Source organism: Haemaphysalis longicornis, unplaced genomic scaffold (genome assembly GCF_048455015.1).
Source record: "Haemaphysalis longicornis isolate Haplotype H1 unplaced genomic scaffold, Haemaphysalis longicornis Haplotype H1 scaffold_3, whole genome shotgun sequence".
Taxonomy (NCBI): Eukaryota; Metazoa; Arthropoda; class Arachnida; order Ixodida; family Ixodidae; genus Haemaphysalis; species Haemaphysalis longicornis.
In genome coordinates this window covers 27,981,641-28,005,214 of record NW_027526335.1, presented here as the reverse complement: position 1 = coordinate 28,005,214, position 23,574 = coordinate 27,981,641, and the positions used below count along the sequence as shown (strand labels likewise).

General features: G+C 49.2%; 1 protein-coding gene and 3 non-coding genes across 5 annotated transcripts in view; all 4 read left to right on the top strand.

Moving 5' to 3' along the window:
• The window catches only part of Nwk (FCH and double SH3 domains nervous wreck), a 183,176-nt gene that overhangs the window by 104,118 nt on the left and 55,484 nt on the right, over positions 1-23,574 (top strand). The gene's annotated exons all lie outside the window — the stretch shown is intronic.
• Positions 16,798-16,870, top strand: Trnat-cgu (transfer RNA threonine (anticodon CGU)). The gene has a single exon. It is a non-coding gene; the product is annotated as a tRNA-Thr (tRNA).
• On the top strand, positions 17,480-17,552 carry Trnat-cgu (transfer RNA threonine (anticodon CGU)). Its single transcript has one exon. It is a non-coding gene; the product is annotated as a tRNA-Thr (tRNA).
• Positions 18,150-18,222, top strand: Trnat-cgu (transfer RNA threonine (anticodon CGU)). The gene has a single exon. It is a non-coding gene; the product is annotated as a tRNA-Thr (tRNA).

Below are 23,574 nucleotides of genomic sequence, written 5' to 3'. Positions count from 1 at the left end.
TAACTATTCTCCAACGAACCCTAACAACGCTTACCTCACGCTGTGTTCGATCGCGAACAATAACTTCTCTAACGCTAACAAAAGGTCTAACTACGCGGTGTTAGATCACGCACATGAACCACTTCTTCGACAAAACACTAACATAACGCTTAGTTCACGCGGTGTTCGATCACGAACAATAACTACTTCTCTAACGCCAAGCAAAAGGATAACTACGCGGCGTTAAAGCATGACGATCGACACACTGCTAACCAAAAGAAACAGACGCTTAACTACCTCTGTCTTACGAAAACTCGAAAAACACTTGAATGACAAAACAGAATGAGTAAAGTACGTACGCAGTTATCCACGTGTACGCGGATTCCTCTGAACCCTTGGAAACAACCTATGCCCTCGTCAAAACAAACATTTCCGGGTGTAGCCTGCCGAAACGTTGTTGCCACTTAGGCCGACCGCCTGTGCTCATCTTTTGCAAAGTGCACCGCACAGTGTACGGGGGAGGTCTTTGACATTGAGGGGGGAAATAGGCGCAACGCGTGGGGAGAGTACCGAAGTGAAGGGAACCCAGAGAAGAATGGGACGCCCGACCATGACGAACGCGTCGGCGGGGAACGCACTCTCCCCGAAACGTCCTCCCCCCAGCTCTCCGAGAATTCCTGCGGAACCCAGTCACCCCCTTCTGCCCGTTTCGGCATAGTGCCCCTCGGCCTCTGTCACGGCTAGGGAGCGGCCTCTTTGTTTCCCTCAGACGTCTGACCTTTCGTGTTGCTCTGCTGCTTCTGGCCATCTCAGCCTTGAATGCTGCAAAGTGAAAAGGCTCGCCTACTTTCTTTGCCTTTTTACGCTGACTGTTTTTCGGCCGCCTCCTTTTTCTTCTTTTGGGTATCGCGGCGCATTCGAGCGGCAATGCCCCGATCCCAGGCGACTTGCAGTCAAACGTGTGTGGCATGTTCTGGCTGCCCGGGCCCACCTGCGCGGCTACTGGTTCGGCTCGCGCTCGGCGATCTGCCGACGCAGTGGACTCGTTACTACTCTGCGCGCCTACGGACTTAGGTCGCGCTTCGCGATCTGCCGACGCGGCCGACTCGCTACTTTCTGGCGCGGCTACGCAGTTAGCGCGCGCTTCGCGATCTGTCGACGCGGTCGACTCGCTACTTTCTGGCGCGGCTACGCAGTTAGCGCGCGCTTCGCGATCTCTCGACGCGGCCGACTCGCTACTTTCTGGCGCGGCTACGCAGTTAGCGCGCGCTTCGCGATCTGTCGACGCGGCCGACTCGCTTCTAGTCTGAGCGACTACGGGCTCAAGCCGCTCTTCACGATCTCCCAACGCGATCAAACCGCTTCTATCTCGAGCGGGAACGCATACAGCTGGGGCATCGCGATCTGCCGACCCAATCAGCTCGTTACTAGTCTGAGCGACTACGGGCTCAGCCCGCTCTTCACGATCTCCCAACGCGATCAGACCGCTTCTATCTCGAGCGGGAACGCATACAGCTGGGGCATCGCGATCTGCCGACCCAATCGGCATGCTACTAGTCTGAGGAACCACGGGCTCAAGCAGCTCTTCACGATCTCCCAACGCGATCAGACCACTTCTATCTCGAGCGGCATCGCATACAGCTGGGGCATCGCGATCTGCCGAGACGGTCGGCTCACCACTCTCCTGAGCGGCTACGGGTTCAGTTACTGCGCCTACTGCCTGTTGCATGGGCAGCTCTTCGAATAGCGCAAACTCCGTAAACTCGGAGAGTAACCACGCCTTAGAGCTCGTCAAGGGGCTGCAAACGGATTCGCTAGAACACGGCTGGCTGCCTTCTTCAACTAGTTCAGCGGGTCTGTCTGGAAGTGGAACGAAAACTGCATATCGCACGCTTTCATGCGAAGGTTCCGTCACCAAACTCGCACTGTCCTTGTTAAAGACCCCGTCACCGGATCTAGCAAGCACTACCTTCCTGTTGATCGTGTCTGTCAGCTGCTCTATTTCTGCATTAAGAACTGCCAATTCGCGTTCACACTGAATACGCTGTTCTCGTTCAGTGGCTGCTCCGCGCCACACGCACAGACTCTCCATCCTCAGGTAGTGCTTGTGCTTACTTTGCTTGCGCTCTAGCTCCCTTAGCTTTTCGGCTAATACCCGTTCTATTCTCTCTAGAATATCCTCATGAGCCTCGTCGGCTTCCTCGACGCTCACTTCCTCTGCCTCCAGTAGCTTGAGGATCTGTTGCTTTCGTCTTTTTCGTTTCGTGGGGCCAACAGAAATACCCAACTCCTCGCAAATTTCGAGGAGGTCCCGCACTCTGAACTTGTCCATCGTGATACTGCACCCCGAATAGTTTACCCTCGCTTACTCGCTACAACGAAGTAGAAAGCAAAGTCAAAACCTAGAACGCACGACGCTGCGCTAGCAAGGTCTGGCAAAACGAGAGGTAAAACTTCAGGCACTCACCCCACCAAGGTGCTGACGCTGGCCGATCCCGCCGAGCTGCCATCCACTATTGGGAAGCCAAATCCCACCGCTGCCACCACTATTGGGAAGCCAGGGGCTGACTCCACTGTTGGGAATCCCACCGCTGCCACCACTATTGGGAAGCCGGGGGTTGGTGAAGTGCCGGGGCAGTCATGATGGACAAGTTGACGAAGAAGAAAACTTTATATACAAGTATTTACATCTTGGTATGAGAGCGGGCAGTGTGCTCCTGCGCGCGAGAGATTAAATAGGCACGTTGGGTCCCTTCCCCTTCACCCTTTTTCTCCGGCTGACGTCAGGAGGCACCAATCACGGAGGTCATGGCACTGATAGGAGCGCCACCACGCAAAACACACGCGCACACGCACGAGAGGCCCCTCCTCTCCGGGGCAGGTGAGCGCCAGGTTGCTCCCGCCGTGGCAATCCGCCGTGGGTCAGAGCCCCCCTTCGTCCTGGCGATGTTGCACTACCACGAAGACGCCTTGCATCCCTCGGTGGTAATATTCTTCGAGTGGCCTATTGAACACAACACGCCACAAGAGGGCATGACAATGAGGCGCGGGCACGCCGCCGAGGCTTGTTGTGCAGGGCGCCCAGCATTGCTTTTGTTAGCACCGCCGCTGGCCGGTTGGCGCTTTGAGAAGCCACGAGGTCGCTGAAAGGCGCATAGTTCAAGTAGGCGCAAAGTTCGCCACTGTGAATACGCCGGTTCGTGGCAAGTCGATGACGGAGGGTCAACGGCAGGTTTTCGAGGAATCACTGTCGCAACAGTACAGTACAGAAGCTGCAAATGACACCACACTTGGAGAAGCTGCTGGCCGTGAGAGCCTCGGAGGAAGAATCAACTAAAAAAATTATGTTGATTCCTCTGTCATAGGAATCGGTAAAACACGAAAGTGAAATGTGCAGTGAAATCTGCAGCTGAGCATGATTTTCGGGTCGGCGGCTGTCTTGTGGGTGCGTTGGCGAGCGACGTCCTTCTGGCGGGTCGCTTCTGAAAAGGTCATTTCCGTGATGGATATGACGTCAGTGAAATCTTGGTGTATTCCGGCTTAAAACACTTTCGTGTTGAAATATAAGACCTGAAAACGAACAACCCTAAATATAACGTACTCTTTAGTACTAAAGGTTGCTTCCCCGCAAGAAGACCCTGCGTGCAGGGGTGCACCCTTTACAAGCCACTTTCTTCGTTGTACTGGCGTCATTTTCGTGACGGATATGACGTCACTCAAATGTTTGTGTATCCCGGAATAAAACACTTTCGTGTTAAAAAGTAGCGCGAAGCGTTGGTAAACGAGTTTCCTGGTGTTTTTGTACCATGACTACATGAGACGACAGGGAATGCCGACATAGGCGGGCCCCTAAGGTGCTTTGTCCCTAAAATGCTAATTACTTGGAAGCTTGTTCAGCGTGGGCTCAGCATAGTCTGTGCCTTCTGTGGTCTTTGACAGCATGACCAACCTTGTTTCAATAGCTTAATGGTTCTTGGATTTTCGGGTAGGATATTCAGAGAAGATTCAAGCCAGCTTTCAAAAGAGGAAGCTCCACGGGCCGTTGCGTACAGCTCCAGAGTCTCAACTGGCCAATGCGAAGCCTCTCTCAATTGCGCAGCAACCGAGCGCTTTCGTTCCTCTGTTCGCCAGCTACAATTACCGTAAAATACGGCGCTGTATCCTCCTCCAGTCACGGTGTCAGCAGAATGGAGCGGAAAGAAGGAAACGGCGCGCCGCCGCGAAAATCGCTCACGTGGAAGGCTCGAGCGAGAGCTCCGTTGTTGATCCAGCGATACCTGGCGCTGCTCTGAGCGGGGAGGAGGAGTCGGCGACGAAATGCACACGCGAGACGGCGTTCCATCCTCGTCGAGGGCGAGGGCAGAGGCGCGCAGCTCCGGGATCCCGATGAGTGTTGGCGATAACGAAGCGACGGCCCAGACTAGAAACGAGAGCGCCAGTTATTGCTGGAAGCGACCTGGGGGGAGGCCCCCCTCCGTCGTTCGTTTTCTCCGCTTTTGGTGCGGAAAGGGCCCGTAGGTATTCAGCGAGCGCAAGTACATGTGTGTTCCGAAATCTCCACAGAAGTAGCACTTTGTTGCATTTCTTTCCCTTCAGAGTTTCGCTAAGAAGAGCTGTTTCCCCATAGGAACAGGGAAGTAAGAGGTCATTACTGACACTTCTCATGAGTTCTGAATGCGAAATAATTAGTGCCGAATTGAACGCCACTGAGTGTCCTATTGAACACCGCGGGCTTCGGGCGACGGTGAGTGGGGACGTGAAAATTATGGGTGGGTACGTTAGCACAGGACCGAGATAATTGGAGGATAATGGGAGAGGCCTTTGCACTGCAGTGGGCGTAGAAATGATGATGATGATGATGATGACGATGATGATTATTATGGCGTCTCATCCCACGGGATTTTCGGTACCATACTGGGCGTTCCGGAAGCCGGATTTTTACAGAGCGCGCTCTATAAGGCTTTCGCCTTATTAAGCAGGCAGCTAGCCACTGTGGGCGGTAATGACGTACGTACGGAACGACTTACAAGAGCTACTTTCAGAGGTGCGAAGGTTTTCTAGCACTACAAAATCAGTGCTTTAATGTGCACTGTTGGAGTAGTAGCCGAGCGCTACAAGTGGTACGGCGTTGCATTTCATGCCACGACTATCCCGGGAGACTTGTTTCGCACAGCATCGTGACACATGTTTCCTCGTTCTAGCTCCTTCTTTTTCCAACTTCTCCTCCATGGTCCCCGTTAAGGCCTTTATAACCTCATCATGGCGTGTGGTGACCGGGTACCAGCCGCACCTTCTGTGGTCATACTATTGTGGTCAAAAAATTCCTATCTGCGTGCGAAGACTGAATTCTGAAGACTCAGCGGTGTGGGCGAAAATGAATTATAGCTCGTGAATCTGTAAACCAGCGGGAACGAGCCGGTTTACGCATTAGTATTCTTGTCGGTCAGCTGTCCGTATAGTCAAACCCATATACAGGTCTAGGCCTGTCATCGCAAACGTTTTCTTCTGGTGTTTTTCACTTTCTGTCTGCCTTTCTTGTTATTATGTTTTATGGTGACAGATCATTAGTTATGAGGTGGCCGAGTAAAGCTCCGATTATTCTGGATGGCTGGTTTTGGCGCCCCCTTCTCACCCCGTGCCTTGTGCAAGTGTCTTCGTTCCGGCTCACTGGAAACCCATAGAAAAGAACAAAATCAACGCCCATTGGTGTGAGGCGCCACGAGGTTCCCCCACCCCCCGCCCCGAGGCCAATGTCTTTCTCCGGCGTACTGTGGAGAAAACAAAACCCAACAAAACAAACCTCGCGTGATAGGCGGTTGATTCTGATGTCACTCGATCACATAGTACACATGTTTCTAAGCGGCGGGGCTAAAATGAGCACCCAGCCGAGCCGGAGCATTTAGGCCAAAAGCCGAGAAAAAAAAAGCACAAGCTTTCGAAGACTCAGTACGCGAAATCAAAAGACACAAGTATCCTCTTCGAATATTCGCTCATCGCTCGAACCACCCATTTTCGTATATCCTGCGCCACATAACGCATAAAATCAGGCTTCACGAGGGGTCTGAAGAGCAAGGGTGCTTCCAGCACTTGTGTAATTGTGCCCCTGTCCGGTCGTGCCAGGTACATATTGCATGAGGTGAGTAAGCACTCTTTAATTATTGGAGCACGCTAACGTTGTAGGTGGGAAAAAACTGCAGAAAAGCTCTATAACCCATCCATTTGCCCCGTCACGCCGTATATTTGCACAATGCTTCAAAACTGGTCTTTCGGCTGGCGCATTTACCTTCGAAGACATTTAACTCCGTCGTTGTGCAGGAGTATCAGTCACGGTGATGCTAAAGATACGTGTTCCCTCTTTCAGTCTGGCCTCCTTAAGAAAGCAGCCACAAAAAAAGAGGGGGTGGAGGCTGGAAGTGTCTAGCCGTTTTAGTCGACTAGATGTCCGACGGCTTGGCTTGGACAGATGCATCTTGAAAATTGACCTAAACAAGTTGTGGCGGGAATTTCGAGCCCTAAATGTCACGGCGGCAATTCTTTCACCGGCCCTGCGTTGATTGACCGATTGGAGAACGGGACGCAGGAAAAGAAGCACCACGGGAGTTCGCGTGCCGAATCCAGGTGGGCAAACATCGCCTCCGTTTGCTTCCTCAGAGAGCTCCGGTGACGCCTCTTGTACGACGACGCTTGCCGCCCCTCGGTTTCGCTTGGCCGAGACACGGAGGTAGAGCACATAGGACGCCAAGCTTGGCTTGAGTTCATTATCAGAAGAAGCGTCGCGGCCAACTACAAACCGCGCCTGTCGGACTGGCCAGCGCCTCCTCCGACGACTGCGGCTTTCCAGATGCGTGCACCGCTGTCAAAGCCGGGAACGTGAACACACATGTCTTCTTAGAAGAAAGAGGCAGTCTTGCGCTCTTATACCTCGATACAATGCGCGTACACTTCAGGGTGCTCGTTTTCCATATTGCATTCCTAGGCAAGAACAACCGGAAGGATACGCATACCGGCCAACTAATACAATATTTCAAATGTCCCGGGCTTTTGTTACGCTACCGTTGTCGAGATCCATTCTGCTGCACGGAAGAAGTGGCGGCGATTGTAGATAGAACGTCTCCGCTGGAATCCGCTGACAAGCGCCGAAGACAGTGATGGATCACGGATCTGCGTCGGGGCTGGTGAACGGCCTGCATCGTTTGATGTCAACCGTCAATACTATAATTGCCCGCTACGCGGGACGTGGATGGCGCCATGAATCAAGTATTTAAGGCGATGCCTCACCTGCTCGTTTGCATTTCTTGACGCAACCGCACCTACCGGCTTCAGTCGGGCCGAAATGCTTGTCCATCTACGTCGCGTGCTGCTTACAATGCTGTTTGAAAGTACGACCACCAGACAAATTACTGTTTGAAGTACGCAACGAGCTCAATATCGTCCCAAGCCATGTTTTCTTCGGATCTGTTTTTCGCTAAGCGGGGAATGGGGATTAGGATGAGTGCAAGAGGGTATGTAGTTAAAAACGAAGTACAAATCTCGTAAACGGGCATTGGGTGTTACGATGTCTATAATGATGTGTTAATGCAGGCTTGAGCTGAAATACACAATTGTTTTAGTACTCTTAGTGGGCTGAAAAACCGCGCGTGATTTCAACATTTCACACTCATTTGTTAGGGCAAATACTATGGACGTTTTTTGCACTCCGCTACAGTTTGAGTGCCCACGCTTTCTTTGTTTCTGCGTCGCACATACAGAGGCTAATCTGGATGGGGAGGGGGGGTGCTTTAAGCACATCTGAACTGGCACTACGATGTCTATAATGATGTGTTAATGCAGGCTTGAGCTGAAATACACAATTGTTTTAGTACTCTTAGTGGGCTGAAAAACCGCGCGTGATTTCAACATTTCACACTCATTTGTTAGGGCAAATACTATGGACGTTTTTTGCACTCCGCTACAGTTTGAGTGCCCACGCTTTCTTTGTTTCTGCGTCGCACATACAGAGGCTAATCTGGATGGGGAGGGGGGGTGCTTTAAGCACATCTGAACTGGCACTACCACGGCTACAAAATGTAACTTCTCCAATCCTCTATCTTTCCATGATGTAAGGTACCGTCCCTTCCCCTCGCTGCCCATCAGGTCACTGAATCTGCCCCTGCGCGCGCATACGACCAAACAAGCAAACAATCACGAGAGGTCTGTTTGGACCGGATCCGGAGCTCTGTGAAACGCAGCATGCGTGCGAGAAAACGAGATTGTCAAAATATGAGCTCAGGTTTGTCGCAGATCTCGCCTACAGGTTTGGAAGAAATATTAATTGTATTGAAAGAGCCGAAGAATCCAGGAGATTTTTCTTTCATCCCTGCGCAGCACACGTGAAACCGGCTGGCATTCACAATAGCTGCCGTTTTCTTTTTTTTTTTCTTGCTGTGAACACTGTCCAGGCCTCAAACGACAGCATCGAAAGACATTCCACCATTGTGCGGGGTGACTCAGCGTTTTTGCAGCGAAAGCTACACTACGCTATCTCGGGCAGTCTTCGCGGGGTGACCAGTTTTGCCCTTGAGCGCTAAAGGTCAAACCACACCCCCTTCGGCAAGCAATGGCCCGATAACGGGGAGAGGTACGCGTCAAGGGAGAGACAGGCAAGGAGGGAGAGGAGACGTGCGGGGTACCCGTGCGCTGGACGGGGCGCAGGAAGGCGAGGAGGCCGCCGCCGCAGCGATAAGCTCACGCCACGAAGGAAAGGTGCGAGGGCATGTACGGCGCAGAATCGGGTGCGATAGAGGAAGACGAACACCCAGCTGTGATCTCTCGTACAGCGGCGAGGCTTAAACAACGCCGTGAGGCGAAAAAAAAAATGAAAACGCTACTGTTGCGTACAGCTTCGCTACCTTGAAGTCTTACGCATTAGTGTGGGCTTCTTTCATTTTTTTAATCGATGCATCACTGCTGGATCAAAGTTCAAATTCCCACCCCGCTCATGTGCAACGGCTCAAGAAATGCGCTCTGCTTTTTCAGTGGTTCCTTCTATCGAGTGGGCAAGTTCTCGGCAGCACTGCAAGTACCGCTCCCGAGTATGCAAGAAACAAAGTCATGTTAGAACGCATGAGAGGAACAAAAAAATCCCGCCATCTCCACGAAGTGAATTAGGATGAGAGGGGCGAAGCTAAAATGTTTATGGGTAAAACCGTGAAACATTCGCCCACACATCATTAAAGACTCGGCACGTCAAGCTTTGCACCGCTCCATTGACAAGCCCGTCGACGACGTCGAGGTTTGTGGTGATTATGTAGGGCTTGTTTGGGACTATGAGAGTTTCCATGGGTAAGTTGGCGAATTCTGTGTGTGACATTTTAGCCACCTTGGCCGTCACCTTCTGCAGAGCGTCTTGTGTCGCGTACCCCCGGTACGTTTCTTCAGCTCGCAGGCGACGAGCGACAACCTCTTCTTCTTCCTGTCCTCCTTGTTGGGTAGCAACCCGTGGTAGCAACGAACGCGTTGAATGTTTTGACCTCTTCGGCCAATCTTTGGTTGGCCAATCCCTAGGGGGATCCTGCCACAATCATCATCAATGTGCCGTGTACAATGTGCCGTATACGGCCGGTACAGGGCCCGAGCAAGAGGAGCTTTGCCCCTAAAACCGTCCAGTGACACCGCCTTCGGAGCATGAGACAATCTAAGAGGGCACTCTACCTCTCACGAGCTATATGTTGACGTAACTTAACTTACTCAACACCAAGAGTCTTCTACTTCAACCATGCCGCGAAAGGTGTTTTTGTACTAAGCACACAGCAGGCAGAGTGCGAAGGGTATTACCGGTGCCTTATTCTTTTTTTACGACAGCGAGGCATACTCGCCTCTCAGATTCTTCTTTCTGAGCAGCTTGTGTGCTTAAACGAAACACCCCAGAAGCCTGTAGCTTAACCCTGTGCACGTATTGAAGGAACTGGCTATAAACAGCCCTTCACAGTGTTTTGTTCGAAAATAAATCCAGAAAACTAACTTCGTCAACCATTCCCTTTTTTTATATAACGCCGGTTTACTCATGTTTTCGTCTGCGTTGAGATACTTTTGACATAAACATTTCGCATGGAATGGAACGACCCGGCGCCACTTCAGGAGTGGGCATTGTCAAGTTTTTGTACTCCTACAGGTTAGAAGTAGTAGAATTACGAAATTCGCTACCCACGAATGGAATTGGAAGAGAATAAACATCCACATTTCAAGTCTAGTATATATTATGCTGCCTTTACGGGTGCTTGCATGCACAGGCCCTGAGAACTTTGTCATTTTTCTTTCAAAACTAGACTTGGTATTTAATACTAAAATTGGGTTTTAAAAAAGATTGGTGTACTCTTTTTTTGTTGCCTAAATATGTTTTAAACAACGGCATTCCTTGGCCAACCAACTGAGTGTGCTTCAAATTCGTAAGCCTAAAATGCAGCGTGCAGAGGGACGTCCCTACTATTGGCGCGCACTGAACACCCGCGCGCATGCGAGCAATTTGTGAGGCCAAACGCCGTTCAGAGGGGGGCAATTTGAGGAGGCGTTACGGCCTCAGCACCTTCCCAATAAAGTCTGGCTGGCTGTCATCAAGTCTAACGGCTGTGAGCGCGCCGTTTACGGCGCAAAATATTTCATCGTGCGAGCAGATTTGCTCTGCTCAAACATTTCACGCCGGGCGTGTTTGCCGCCTCGACTTTAATCGTCCTCCGGGGTAGCCGCAGAACCGTTATGTTCCTCGGGCGCCAATAGGAAACGCGTTCAGGCGGCAACCTGTAATTTTACCGGGTATCGACGCAATTGACTTGGCCAGGCTTGGCCTCAGGTTGCTGTATTTGCTTAGACCTGTAATAGCGCAAGAAAGGAGCCGGCATAATTGGCGGAAAATGTAGCAAAATATTTAACTCCCATAAAATGGCTCGAAGGTCAACAAAATATGAACAACGGTAAATAGTAAAGCAAGAAAGTTACCGCAGTAATGCTGCATTCTTACCTGTCTTCGGTTTTTATTCTGCATTTTACTCGGTCATTTGCTCTTTGCATCTGATGCTACGCGGTCCGCACTTCCATTTGTAAACAGTACACATTTCGCTGCACAAAGCGAAAGCACAGCTGCCGCATTCCGAGAAAAAAATAGCGCGCTACAGAGCAGAAGATTTCCTGTTTCCCACATTTTTTTATTATTATTGGTTATTAATAGCCGCCAATTCTGCCTCAATTTTTCTCTGAGAAAGGCGCCCGGAGTACCAACGAGTCAATAAAAAAGTTTCGTGCAGTTTCTTTTTCCTTGTTCGCAGGCTTGCGAAATGTGGAAGGTAATTTACAACACACTTTTCGTTGTCTTCTTGCTTACAAAGGATTGTTCTGTACAAAGAACACGCGCCCCTACGCGCAATTTGCTCGGAACCCTGTAGATTTGTTTCCCCTGAATGTCGCTTTTTTTTTCTTCTTTGTCGACACAGTTGTAGGCAACTACTTTTTGCAACCCTAGTATATAATTTATTCTACGCTCTCACTGAAGTGCGATTGTGTCCAAAGCGCGTGTATAGCGCTCTAATTAGTGGTCTGTCTTTAGAGATCGGCACCGCATAGAAAGCACCAAGCTTCTCGAATAAATGCGTGAAACAACCTTTGATAATCGTGTTGTGATCGATAAAATTAGGTTTGCGCTACAGAAAAGTATATAGTTGTCCCTGTCATGAAATCGCACGCACAATCGGTGCCGACATGTTTCTTCGAGTATTGGTACTACCGTTGTATTTGCATAACCCAGAGTTTTATTTTGAGATGATCAGATAGCATTTTTTACGAGCACCATAACCGAGACCATATAACACGCGGACACTTGCAGACAGCACACACCCGCGAAGTAAGCTGGCGCGACAACACTGTGATAAGGCGGCAGTACATCGGCACGTTTCACGCTTGCGTGTGTCGTGCCAATACGTGTTGACCAGCTATACGAATCTTGGTGTGCGCCAGAGATATAGCTGTTCAGAGATGACGCACTGATAGAATGCTCCAGTGCTATCGCTATCACTACCGCCACTGGGTGTTATCCCGCACACAAACCGGCGCATTTGGCGTCCCAAGAATATGGTTAATACTTTTAACAGATGCACGGCACAGTGGTATGCACCGTGCGCTGCCAGCATATTCTGGAAGGCCGTACCGTCAGAGGTGCTGGAGCAGCGACTAGGTATAATTCCGCCACGTGGCAAGGTCAATATCACTGCGAAGGAACATTGTCTGGACGACTATAGTGATGATTTGTACAATAATGAAGCCCGCCATGTGTTATCTATCAGTATAAGACTCGGGTACTGGTTTCCTCACCAGGATTCAGCTCGGTTCCATTAGTGGAGCATCGCCTTCACGATGGCTTGTCTTAGAGTTTATTAACTTTACGTGCTGGGCAAAAAGACCAGTCTAAAGGTGAAAATCTAGGCCGTCAAATTCGCTAAATATTCCATATACCGTTCGAATGGAAAGCCGCTCAGTGCCATGAAGCTCCGTGGCTCTCATCCGGAATGAGAGAGAGAAGAATATATATATATATATATATATATATATATATATATATATATATATATATATATATATATATATATATATATATATATATATATATATATATATATATATATATATATATATATATATATATACATACAGAAAGAAATGCCGGCAGTCTACAACGCCAAAGAAGGCATAGGTGAAGGTTAGACTATTTTTTTACCGTTAGTGACGTTACATTATTATTAATTTTTATTAATTACGTGAGAAAGAAAGAAAGAAAAACACGCGCCCAGAGTGGGGACCGAACCCACGCCTTTCGATTAGATCTCGAATGCCTTACCAATTCGGCTATCTGGGCGACTGTGTTCTGCTTCACTTTCTGGGGTATTTATATTTACTACAACTGTATCTGATGCTGCCGGCATTTCTTTCTGTATTTTCCTAACGAGCCCCTCATTTCCAAACCCTATTATCACGCGAAAGCTTAGCGAGGGCCTCGGTTCTGGCAGCCTTGATGCCAAGGTAGCATAAGAGGGTTTCCCGCCAGTTGACCGCTCATGACAGGCTGTAGACGTTCGCGTCACGCCCCGGGGGTTGAAAAAGAAGGTCCCTGTCGGGCGCTTCGACGCACGGACTGGCGGGGGCCCTGGGGCGAGCAGCGCACGAATGAAATGCACGTGTCGCGCGGCGCCTTGAGACGCCGCGCATTTCGAACGCCTGCGCGCACCGGATCTCTTAACCACCACCACATGCGATGGCCACCGACGGAGACAACTGGCTTTTCCTTCTTCCCCGGCCGTCAGCGTCAGGAGGAAGGGAAGATGAAGACGAGGAGACGCGGTCCGGGCGCGGGAGAGCTCGGCCCGCCGTCTTCGAGCTCCGCGCGAGTCCTGTTTTTTAGTCGCCCGCCGGGCTGTAAATAAATGTACAGTTTTGTATCGGAGGCTGAGTCTGTCGGTTGAGGATACCCGGGGTCAGATCTTCAGCGCTACTGCTGCTTGGAGGAGAAGCCCCGGGGAAAAGAACATCACGAAGATAACTGGCGCAGTCGACAGGATCTTCAACAGCGACGACTCAGCTAGCCGGCGGGTGAGGCGAGCCCCTCGACGGACGGAGCAGGCGGAGAAATCGTGGTCTGCTGACCGAGATCGGCGGGAGCAGCGGAGCTCGCCAGCCTGGTGGAGAAGCGGCTCGATCGGCGCTCAACGGACTTCTCAACGGCGACCGAGGGAATCTCTGCGGCCTGCCGAGTGGCGGAGAAGCATCTTGACCAGCGGTCAGTGGAGGTATCAGAAGCCCACTGATCGAGGAGCGGCAGGAGCAGCGAGCTGTCCGCAGGCGAGAAGTCAGCTGGCCGTTTGGCGGACACCTAGGCTGACGGAGCCGCGCCTAAATGGATATCCCATCTGCACCAGTGCGGCATCTCTACAGGCACCGAGCTATGCAGGTCAGTGCCTCACTTGATCCTGGGTGCGTGGCTCACCATGACATGTAGGGGGTGCTACGTGAGCAGCCCCGAGATAAGGGGGGCCGGTTAGATATGGTGAGATGGAGCTGAGTGTGAGTGCTGACGAGGAAGCAAGCGTCAGGATTAGGTCAGCCATGTCGTTCGCTGAGCAGAAGGCGCTATTGCTGGCGAAATTGAGAATCGCTGAGGCAGAGTTAGCAGCGGAACGTTCCAAGAGTGAACGTTTCAAGAGAGCTAACAATGTTCCTGCCTCACCGATTGCTCAACGAGTAATGTTCGGCACTGAGGGAGAGAGTGGACTGGGGTGCGCCAGTACGCCGAAAGATGTGCTGGGTGGAATCCATTCACTGGGCGCGCGTAGTCCTCCTGTATCGCGGGATTCGACACGATCAGAATCTCGCGGGAAAGGCGAAAAGAGGATAGTGGCGCACGTTCCTTCGTGGGCGCTCAGATTTCCTGCAACCGGGGAGCAGGATAGTGAAGCATCCCGCGTAGAAAGCTTCACCGAAATGAAGATGGAGGTGAAAGAAGGTGTTACGCGCGAGGCTGCATTTGGAAATGACAGGCAGTCAGAGGTGATTGAGAGTGTGCGCTTCCCCGTGAAAAAGCTGATAGCCACAGAAACAGCCTCAGCTGCGTCGCATGTTCGCATTCATGTGACCGATGAGCCCCTCGCTACTCCGTGCGTCACACAACGGTGTGTGGTAGAGAACGGCGCTTTGTGCGCGCACGGTGGCTCAGTAACTGCCGAACACGGGGGTTCACACAGAAAGGTGCGGGAGAACTATGAAGTTCTTAAATCAACCGTCCCGAAGGGGCTGAGGCTCGCTTCAGTTCAGCGTGAGCCCGTTATCGCAGCGTGCGGAGATGGAGAACATTCCGGGAGCGTGGTCGAGCGGCCAGTTGCTTTGCAGGATGCAGCAGAACCTGAATCACGCGAGGAATCGGCCGCAGTTGGGGTCGCGCACATTGCGGCTTGTGTTTCTGGAGATCCGTCTTGCCGCGAAAATGTAATCGCCATGGGGAGCTCCAGCGAATTTAGAGAGGAAAGTGTGCTTCAGGGTCCGGCCGCTCATGTAATGCAGCCCCAGGGAGTTGCAGGTAGGACTGCAGGCATGGCTGAACTTGGGTGTTCGGACAAAAAGGCGAGGAAGCGTCAGCCAGCTTCACCGCAGTGCAGCGTGGCTGCAACGCAGGCCGACGAGGCAGCAGCGGTCCCTCCTCGAGCGAGAAAGCGAGGAGGAGAGGGGCCCCTGTTACTGTTGTGTGGCGGGGTGCGCCGCATGGCAAGGGTGTATTCGGACGACGACGGCCGGTGCGTACCGCCTTCTCTTAGAGGCCGCTCGCTGTGATTGAGCTAGATGATTGTGCCTATTTTGTCATGGTGACCTGCAGCCAGGGTCAAGGGGCACTGGCCGTGCTGATTGTTGTGTCGTCAAACTGAAGGAACGATGGTGCACGTGCCAAAAGTGTGTGTGGTGTGTGTTTCGTGTGTGAAACATTCCTGAAGTTATGTTTCACAGTGGTGGTGGAGGTGTCGGGCGCTTCGACGCACGGACTGGCGGGGGCCCTGGGGCGAGCAGCGCACGAATGAAATGCACGTGTCGCGCGGCGCCTTGAGACGCCGCGCATTTCGAACGCCTGCGCGCACCGGATCTCTTAACCACCACCACATGCGATGGCCACCGACGGAGACAACTGGCTTTTCCTTCTTCCCCGGCCGTCAGCGTCAGGAGGAAGGGAAGATGAAGACGAGGAGACGCGGTCCGAGCGCAGGAGAGCTCGGCCCGTCGTCTTTGAGCTCCGCCTGAGTACTGTTTTTTAATCGCCCGCCGGGCTGTAAATAAATGTGCAGTTTTGTATCGGAGGCTGAGTTTGTCGGTTGGAGATACCCGGGGTCAGATCTTCAGCGCTGCTGCGGCTTGGAGGAGAAGCCCCGGGGAAAAGAACACCTCGAAGATAACTGTCCCCTTCTCCCCGTGTAGTCTGAGTGGCGCTGGCTAACACCCTCAAGCATCAGATACAGTTGTAGTAAATATAAATACCCCAGAAAGTGAAGCAGAACACAGTCGCCCAGATAGCCGAATTGGTAAGGCATTCGAGATCTAATCGAAAGGCGTGGGTTCGGTCCCCACTCTGGGCGCGTATTTTTCTTTCTTTCTTTCTCACGTAATTAATAAAAATTAATAATAATGTAACGTCACTAACGGTAAAAAAAAGTCTAACGCCTTCTTTGGCATTGTAGACGGCCGGCATTTCTTTCTGTATTTTCCTAACGAGCCCCTCATTTCCAAACCCTATATATATATATATATATATATATATATATATATATATATATATATATATATATATATATATATATATATATATATATATATATATATATATATATATATATATATATAATACTAAGGTCTCTTTAAAAAGAAGGTCCCCTCCTGGCGGGCATTTTTTTCTTCTACACTTTCTTTCTTTCTTTCAAAATTCTTTATCTGTTTCAATGACCTACCGTATCCTCCCCTTTGCTTTTTTGGCATTCTTGACTACCACTACTTATTTCTGTATTATTTCAAACAGCCCCTCATTTCCCATTCCGATTCCCTACATGCATAGCGAGGGTCTCTATTCTGGCAGTCTTGGTGCCATAGCTAGCTTAAAGGGTTTAACGCTGCTCGACCACTCTCAACATGTTGTAGACGTTCGAGACACGGCTCGGGGGTAAAAAAGAAGGTCCCCTCCACTCCGAGTGGTCCAGGTGGAGCTGGCTACCACCCTTAAGTGCAGGCAGCAAATAAACACCCCAGAAAGCGGAGTGGAAAAACATCCTCGCCGGTAGCGTAGTGGTCATCGCACCAGACGCGTATTCTGGAGGTTGTGGGTTCGGATCCCACCCGGAAGGCATTTTCTCTCACTTTCTTTCTTCCAAAATTCTTTATCTGTTTCAATGACTGACCTACCGCATCCTTCCCTTTGCTTTCCTTGGTATTCTTGACTGCCAATCCTTATTTCTGTATTATATATATATATATATATATATATATATATATATACATATATATATATATATATATATATATATATATATATATAATACTAAGGTCTCTTTAAAAAGAAGGACCCCTCCTGGCGGGCATTTTTTCTTCTACACTTTCTTTCTTTCTTTCAAAATTCTTTATCTGTTTCAATGACCTACCGTATCCTCCCCTTTGCTTTTTTGGCATTCTTGACTACCACTACTTATTTCTGTATTATTTCAAACAGCCCCTCATTTCCCATTCCGATTCCCTACATGCATAGCGAGGGTCTCTATTCTGGCAGTCTTGGTGCCATAGGTAGCTTAAAGGGTTGAACGCTGCTCGACCACTCTCAACATGTTGTAGACGTTCGAGTCACGGCTCGGGGGTAAAAAAGAAGGTCCCCTCCACTCCGAGTGGTCCAGGTGGAGCTGGCTACCACCCTTAAGTGCAGGCAGCAAATAAACACCCCAGAAAGCGGAGGAGAAAAACATCCCCGCCGGTAGCGTAGTGGTCATCGCACCAGACGCGTATTCTGGAGGTTGTGGGTTCGGATCCCACCCGGAAGGCATTTTTTCTCACTTTCTTTCTTCCAAAATTCTTTATCTGTTTCAATGACTGACCTACCGCATCCTTCCCTTTGCTTTCCTTGGTATTCTTGACTGCCAATCCTTATTTCTGTATTATATATATATATATATATATATATATATATATATATATATATATATATATATATATATATAATACTAAGGTCTCTTTAAAAAGAAGGACCCCTCCTGGCGGGCATTTTTTCTTCTACACTTTCTTTCTTTCTTTCAAAATTCTTTATCTGTTTCAATGACCTACCGTATCCTCCCCTTTGCTTTTTTGGCATTCTTGACTACCACTACTTATTTCTGTATTATTTCAAACAGCCCCTCATTTCCCATTCCGATTCCCTACATGCATAGCGAGGGTCTCTATTCTGGCAGTCTTGGTGCCATAGGTAGCTTAAAGGGTTGAACGCTGCTCGACCACTCTCAACATGTTGTAGACGTTCGAGTCACGGCTCGGGGGTAAAAAAGAAGGTCCCCTCCACTCCGAGTGGTCCAGGTGGAGCTGGCTACCACCCTTAAGTGCAGGCAGCAAATAAACACCCCAGAAAGCGGAGGGGAAAAACATCCCCGCCGGTAGCGTAGTGGTCATCGCACCAGACGCGTATTCTGGAGGTTGTGGGTTCGGATCCCACCCGGAAGGCATTTTCTCTCACTTTCTTTCTTCCAAAATTCTTTATCTGTTTCAATGACTGACCTACCGCATCCTTCCCTTTGCTTTCCTTGGTATTCTTGACTGCCAATCCTTATTTCTGTATTTTATATATATATATATATATATATATATATATATATATATATATATATATATATATATATATATATATATATATATATATATCCTGTATTCCTGTATCTGTATAAATCTGTATTTCCTAACGAGCCCCTCATTTCTAAAGCCTATTATCGTACGAAAGCTTAGCGAGGGCCTCGGTTCTGGCAGCCTTGATGCAAAGGTAGCATAAGAGGGTTCCCACCAGTTACCCCCTGATGACAGGCTGTAGACGTTGGCGTCACGCCCCGGGGGTTGAAAAGAAGGTCCCCTTCTCCCCGTGTAGTCTGAGTGGCGCTGGCTACCACCCTCAAGCGTCAGATACAGTTTTAGTAAATATAAATACCCCAGAAAGTGAAGGACAACACAGTCGCCCAGATACCCGAATTGGTAAGGCATTCGAGATCTAATCGAAAGGCGTGGGTTCGGCCCCCACTCTGGGCGCGTGTTTTTCTTTCTTTTCTCCTTTCTTTCCTTCTCATGTAATTAATAATAATAATAAAAAAAATAATAATGTAACGTCACTACCGGTAAAAAATAGTCTAACCATTCCCCTATACCTTCTATGGCGTTGTAGTAGACTGCCGGCATTTCTTTCTGTGTGTGCGTGTATATATATATATATATATATATATATATATATATATATATATATATATATATATATATATATATATATATATATATATATATATATATATATATATATATATATATATATAAACATATATATATATATATATATTTATTGTGAGCTGAGTTCGTGTCTTGCTGCCTGCTAGGAGATATTTGTCCCCATCGGTATTATAATCATCACCAGTAGCTTGCGGTTACCGCATCATCTGCTGTACATAGTACATACTCATCATCATCGGCACAACCTCGTCTTCGGCTAATCATCATCAGCGCTGAGTCGCCATCTTGGTTCTTCCCCGCCTGACGCCTCGGAAATAAAGGAGCTGCGAAAGCAACGGTCCCGTCACCTTCTATCTACGGCCTCACTATATATATATATATATATATATATATATATATATATATATATATATATTATATATATATATATATGTGTAGAGAGAGAGAGAGAGAGAGAAAGCAACATCTGTCATCATAATTTTACTGATATCACACAAGTCGCCGGGCTTTCAAGAGGCAGCCTGCCCTCAAGACGTCCAACTGCGTCATCCTTCAACACGTTGCACCCTAAAATTACCTAAGTTTCATTACCGATAACGAATCGCTGTTTGTTGTGCGGCAACGTCGTGGTTTTGAGGCGTCGCGCATGACACCCGACTCATACGGACAGGGGTCATTTCGCGCGCCGCTCCGGCGGCAGGCGATCGATTATAGAGCAAAGCCGACAACGCCCGTTTACCTACGCTCCCTTGCACGGGTTCTGGACAGTACGGGGGAGCCGCACGCTCTACTTCGTGTAATCAACCGGTGGAAAGAGCAGCGCCATACACCACTCAGTCACAGCTCTTTATGGTAATTTCTCTGCACGTTCCACGCGTAAGGAATGATATATGTACCTTCCGTGTTCAAGGCGTTCACGCCCATTTTAGATCTCCGTATGAGAACGCCCTGCGAGCCGTCTTTAACTCGCAGCACAAAAATGACCGCCTCTCTCCTACTCACAGGTTTTCACCCACTGCACAAAATTATTAACACGCACAGCCTGTGTTTTGTCTAGTTCCTTGTCTCCCGTGAAGGACGTTAGGACGTCTGCTTGCGGATCGTCCTTCCAGGGGAAAGCGTGTAGCGTGTGTGGCTCAAGTTCAATGTACTCCGCGAGTTCGTTGCACTTTGTTCGGCACACGTCGTCTCAGCAACGTCGCCCCCGTCGGTCAGGGGGCACGCAGCATTAGCAACAAAAGCGGGAACGAGCTACGTGACAAGCGGGGAGGCTCATCGACGGCACCTGCTTTGAAAGCCTATCGAGCCGCGTATAAATAGCAGCGCGCGCGTGATCATCCATGCTCCTGGCTGCAGGGTTTGGGGAGCTCGCGGCCGCCGATAACATCGAATAGTTTCCAGGAAGCGAGACGAGGATCCAGACCCGAGGAGCCTCACTTAATTGTCACGCACTGACATTGCCATTTCGATCGGTGTTGAGCACGGCTCGGTCAACTTCGTTGATGGAGAACGAAGGAGCACAGACGATTCGTGATCCTACTTTATTTTTTTTCCTTCTTCTTCTTCTTCTTCTTCTTCTTCTTCTTCTACTTCTTCTTCTTCTTCTTCTTCTTCTTCTTCCTCCTCCTCCTCCTCCCTCCTCCTCCTCCTCCTCCTATTTTTTAGATTTTTCATGATTGCGATGTTCGAGGGGCGTCAGTCAGACGTCTGTATGGGTGGAAGCTATTGCTTAGGGTATTGCTGATTTTCGAACAGATTAAGGGGAATTCCCCAAGGTGGAGTAAGCTTGTGCCAAGGAAAATTTTACATTCGCCAGAAATGCAGCCGTACAAGAGAAAGCTATACAGCTTTCTCAGAAACCTCGCAGTTTAAGAAACTTGCAGAAAAAATCCTGGACCAGGACGAATTTTTCTTCAACTGCGAAGTTTCCGAGAAAGCTGTATAGCTTTCCTTTGTACAGCTGCATTTCGGGTGGATGTCATTAATTTCCATTTGTTTACTTTGTATAGTTGTCCTCGGGCGTTTCCCCAAGCACTGTTCGTTTCAGTACCCCTAAAAACTAGCGTGAAAGTGTCGGCAGTGATCGAATTTTATGGCAGATGTGAGCAAAGAAGGATACACCTATAAAGGGCAGTTTCAAAAACTGTTCTCAAGGTTCTTCTGCGACGACCAGCGTTGACAGAAATGAAAAATGGTATTGTCGCGTCTGTGAGGACAGTTTGATGGGCAGTTAGAATATTTTTATTTGTAAGAAGTTAGAACTGTAGTCGCTAGGGTGACAGTGCTACAATACGGCTGGGATGAGGTAAATTCATCTAAACAAGAGACTCCAAGAGAGCGATGACAGAAAACATACCGGGGTTCACCCCAATACGCTCTCAGGTAAAAGATTTTGAACGATTAAATTCGACATGGGCGTTTCTCTCTCTCTCTCTCTCCTCTCTCTCTCTCTCTCTCTCTCTCTCTCTCTCTCTCTCTCTCTCTCTCTCTCTCTCTCTCTCTCTCTCTCTCTCTCTCTCTCTCTCTCTCTCTCTCTCTCTATTTCTGCGTCCGTACCATCCAGTCTCATCGTACATTCCAACCTCTTATATCATTCCATCCACTTATACCACACCATATCATACCATGACATCCATCCGTCAGTCCATCCGCACGACTATACATTCACACCACCCATCAATCCATCTATCTCATATTCCACTACAGTGCATTCTGTGCACTACATGATCCATGCATCCATTCATGAATCCATACAGGCATTCCATATATTACTCCCTTCCATTCCATTCACCATCCGTCCATACCATATATCACTCCGTTCCATTCCCTTCCGTTCGATACCACTCCATTACGATCCATTCCGTCCATTAATCCATTCAATCTATCCATCCGTACATTCCATCCATCTGTTCGTCCTCTCGTTCCGCATTCTTTGAAAACTCAGCTCTGCAAAGATCTTCGGCCAGAAAAAGATTTGTCTTCGTCTAAGGTTCTAACCAGGGAGCAGTTCCTTTCGGGAGCAGCCGTCCCAACAGCTGCGTTAATCATAATGTCACATGGTAGTGCGACAGCGCGCACCATCGTTAACAGGAAACAAAATTCTCAAGGGTCAAAGCCCGCCTCGCAACATTCCCTCGCTGATAGCTCGACAGTTCACCCGAATTGTGTTCCTTGCGCGGTTTCCATCCACATTGACCCGACGTCAAAACGTAGAGCGCACTGAGACACTGCGCATGACCACGCGTACACTTTTGTGCAATCCGTTGCCGACGAACCTACACACGTGTGGTGGCTGTTTCCGTAAAAAGAATGCGGCGAGGCAGCAACGAAAAAAAAAATGTACGCTTACGTAAAAGGAGGTGCTATAGTGGATGGCGTTGCAAAACCCACACGGTGGGCGGCTAGATCAAGAGAGGAGCGGCCGCCACTTCTTTCACGCCTCAAGTTCGGGCCTGCCGCCGCACCGTCGCGCCCAGTTATCCCCCGAACGTGTCCTGGGCATCCATTTCAGGCCGGGCTTGCAGCGACCACTGACAACACGTGGGCGGCCTAATTAATGAACAACGCGAGAGCAACTCGAGCCGGCCCGCGGACGGTTTTAATTAAAAACACCGCAGCCTCCGAGAGCGCGACGCTTGGTCTGGAAAAAGGGGAGCAAGAAGTGCGAGCGAGGGGCCGCTCACAATCGCTCGCGGCGGAACGACGCGCCAAAATTGGCGTTTCACAGGCGGACCCGCTTTCGGGATTGGCCGATCTGCATTAACCGATGCTTCGGCGACTGCGCTATACCTAATCTGAAAAAGTCAGGTGGGGGAAAGGGGGGGGGGGGGTATTAAAACACCGCTCGGATCCGTCGCATGCACCCTTTGCTGATTGGATTAGGCGGGGAGCGTCCGCGAGGAAGTGGGGGGGATGTAAGGCAATATCATTTACAGCTTGGGTTTCTGCCTTTCCTCGAATAACGTTTCACATGCTATTTTATTCGGTTTCCAGGCTGGGTACCCACGGGTGTTTGAAAAAAGATACATCTCCGCCTGGCCTGTACTATGTGGATAAAAAGTTCCTTCTACAAACTTTATTGGGGTTCCATAAATTTTGTTTTCGTTCGTGCCTCGCGAAGCTTATTCTTTATGATAACTGACTGGTAATAATTGAGCGCCTAATTTTTGTGATACCTAATTCTGTTTTTGTACAACTTGTAGTTATTATGTGCTGCCCAATTTTTTTTGCGAAGGCGCTTGAAAACGATTGACTTATTGATCGATTGAATGATTGACATATTGATCAATGAATGAATTGGTCGATCGATTGCTTGATCTATCAATCACTCACTCAATCATACAATCAATTGAACAATAACGAATATAATTATTTGCGTCTTAATTATTCACTGATTCGGTACTCGTGTCGTGTAATTCTCTGTTATTCGAATATTCATTTATTTAATCAATTTTTCGATTGGTAAGTTAATAAATTAGCCAGTTGCCTAATCAATTATGATTACACTTATCTGTAAATCAGCCGTTTAACTAATCGTTCAACTAATCCTCGTCCTGGCCTCTTCCTTGCACAGTGAACGTGGACGAG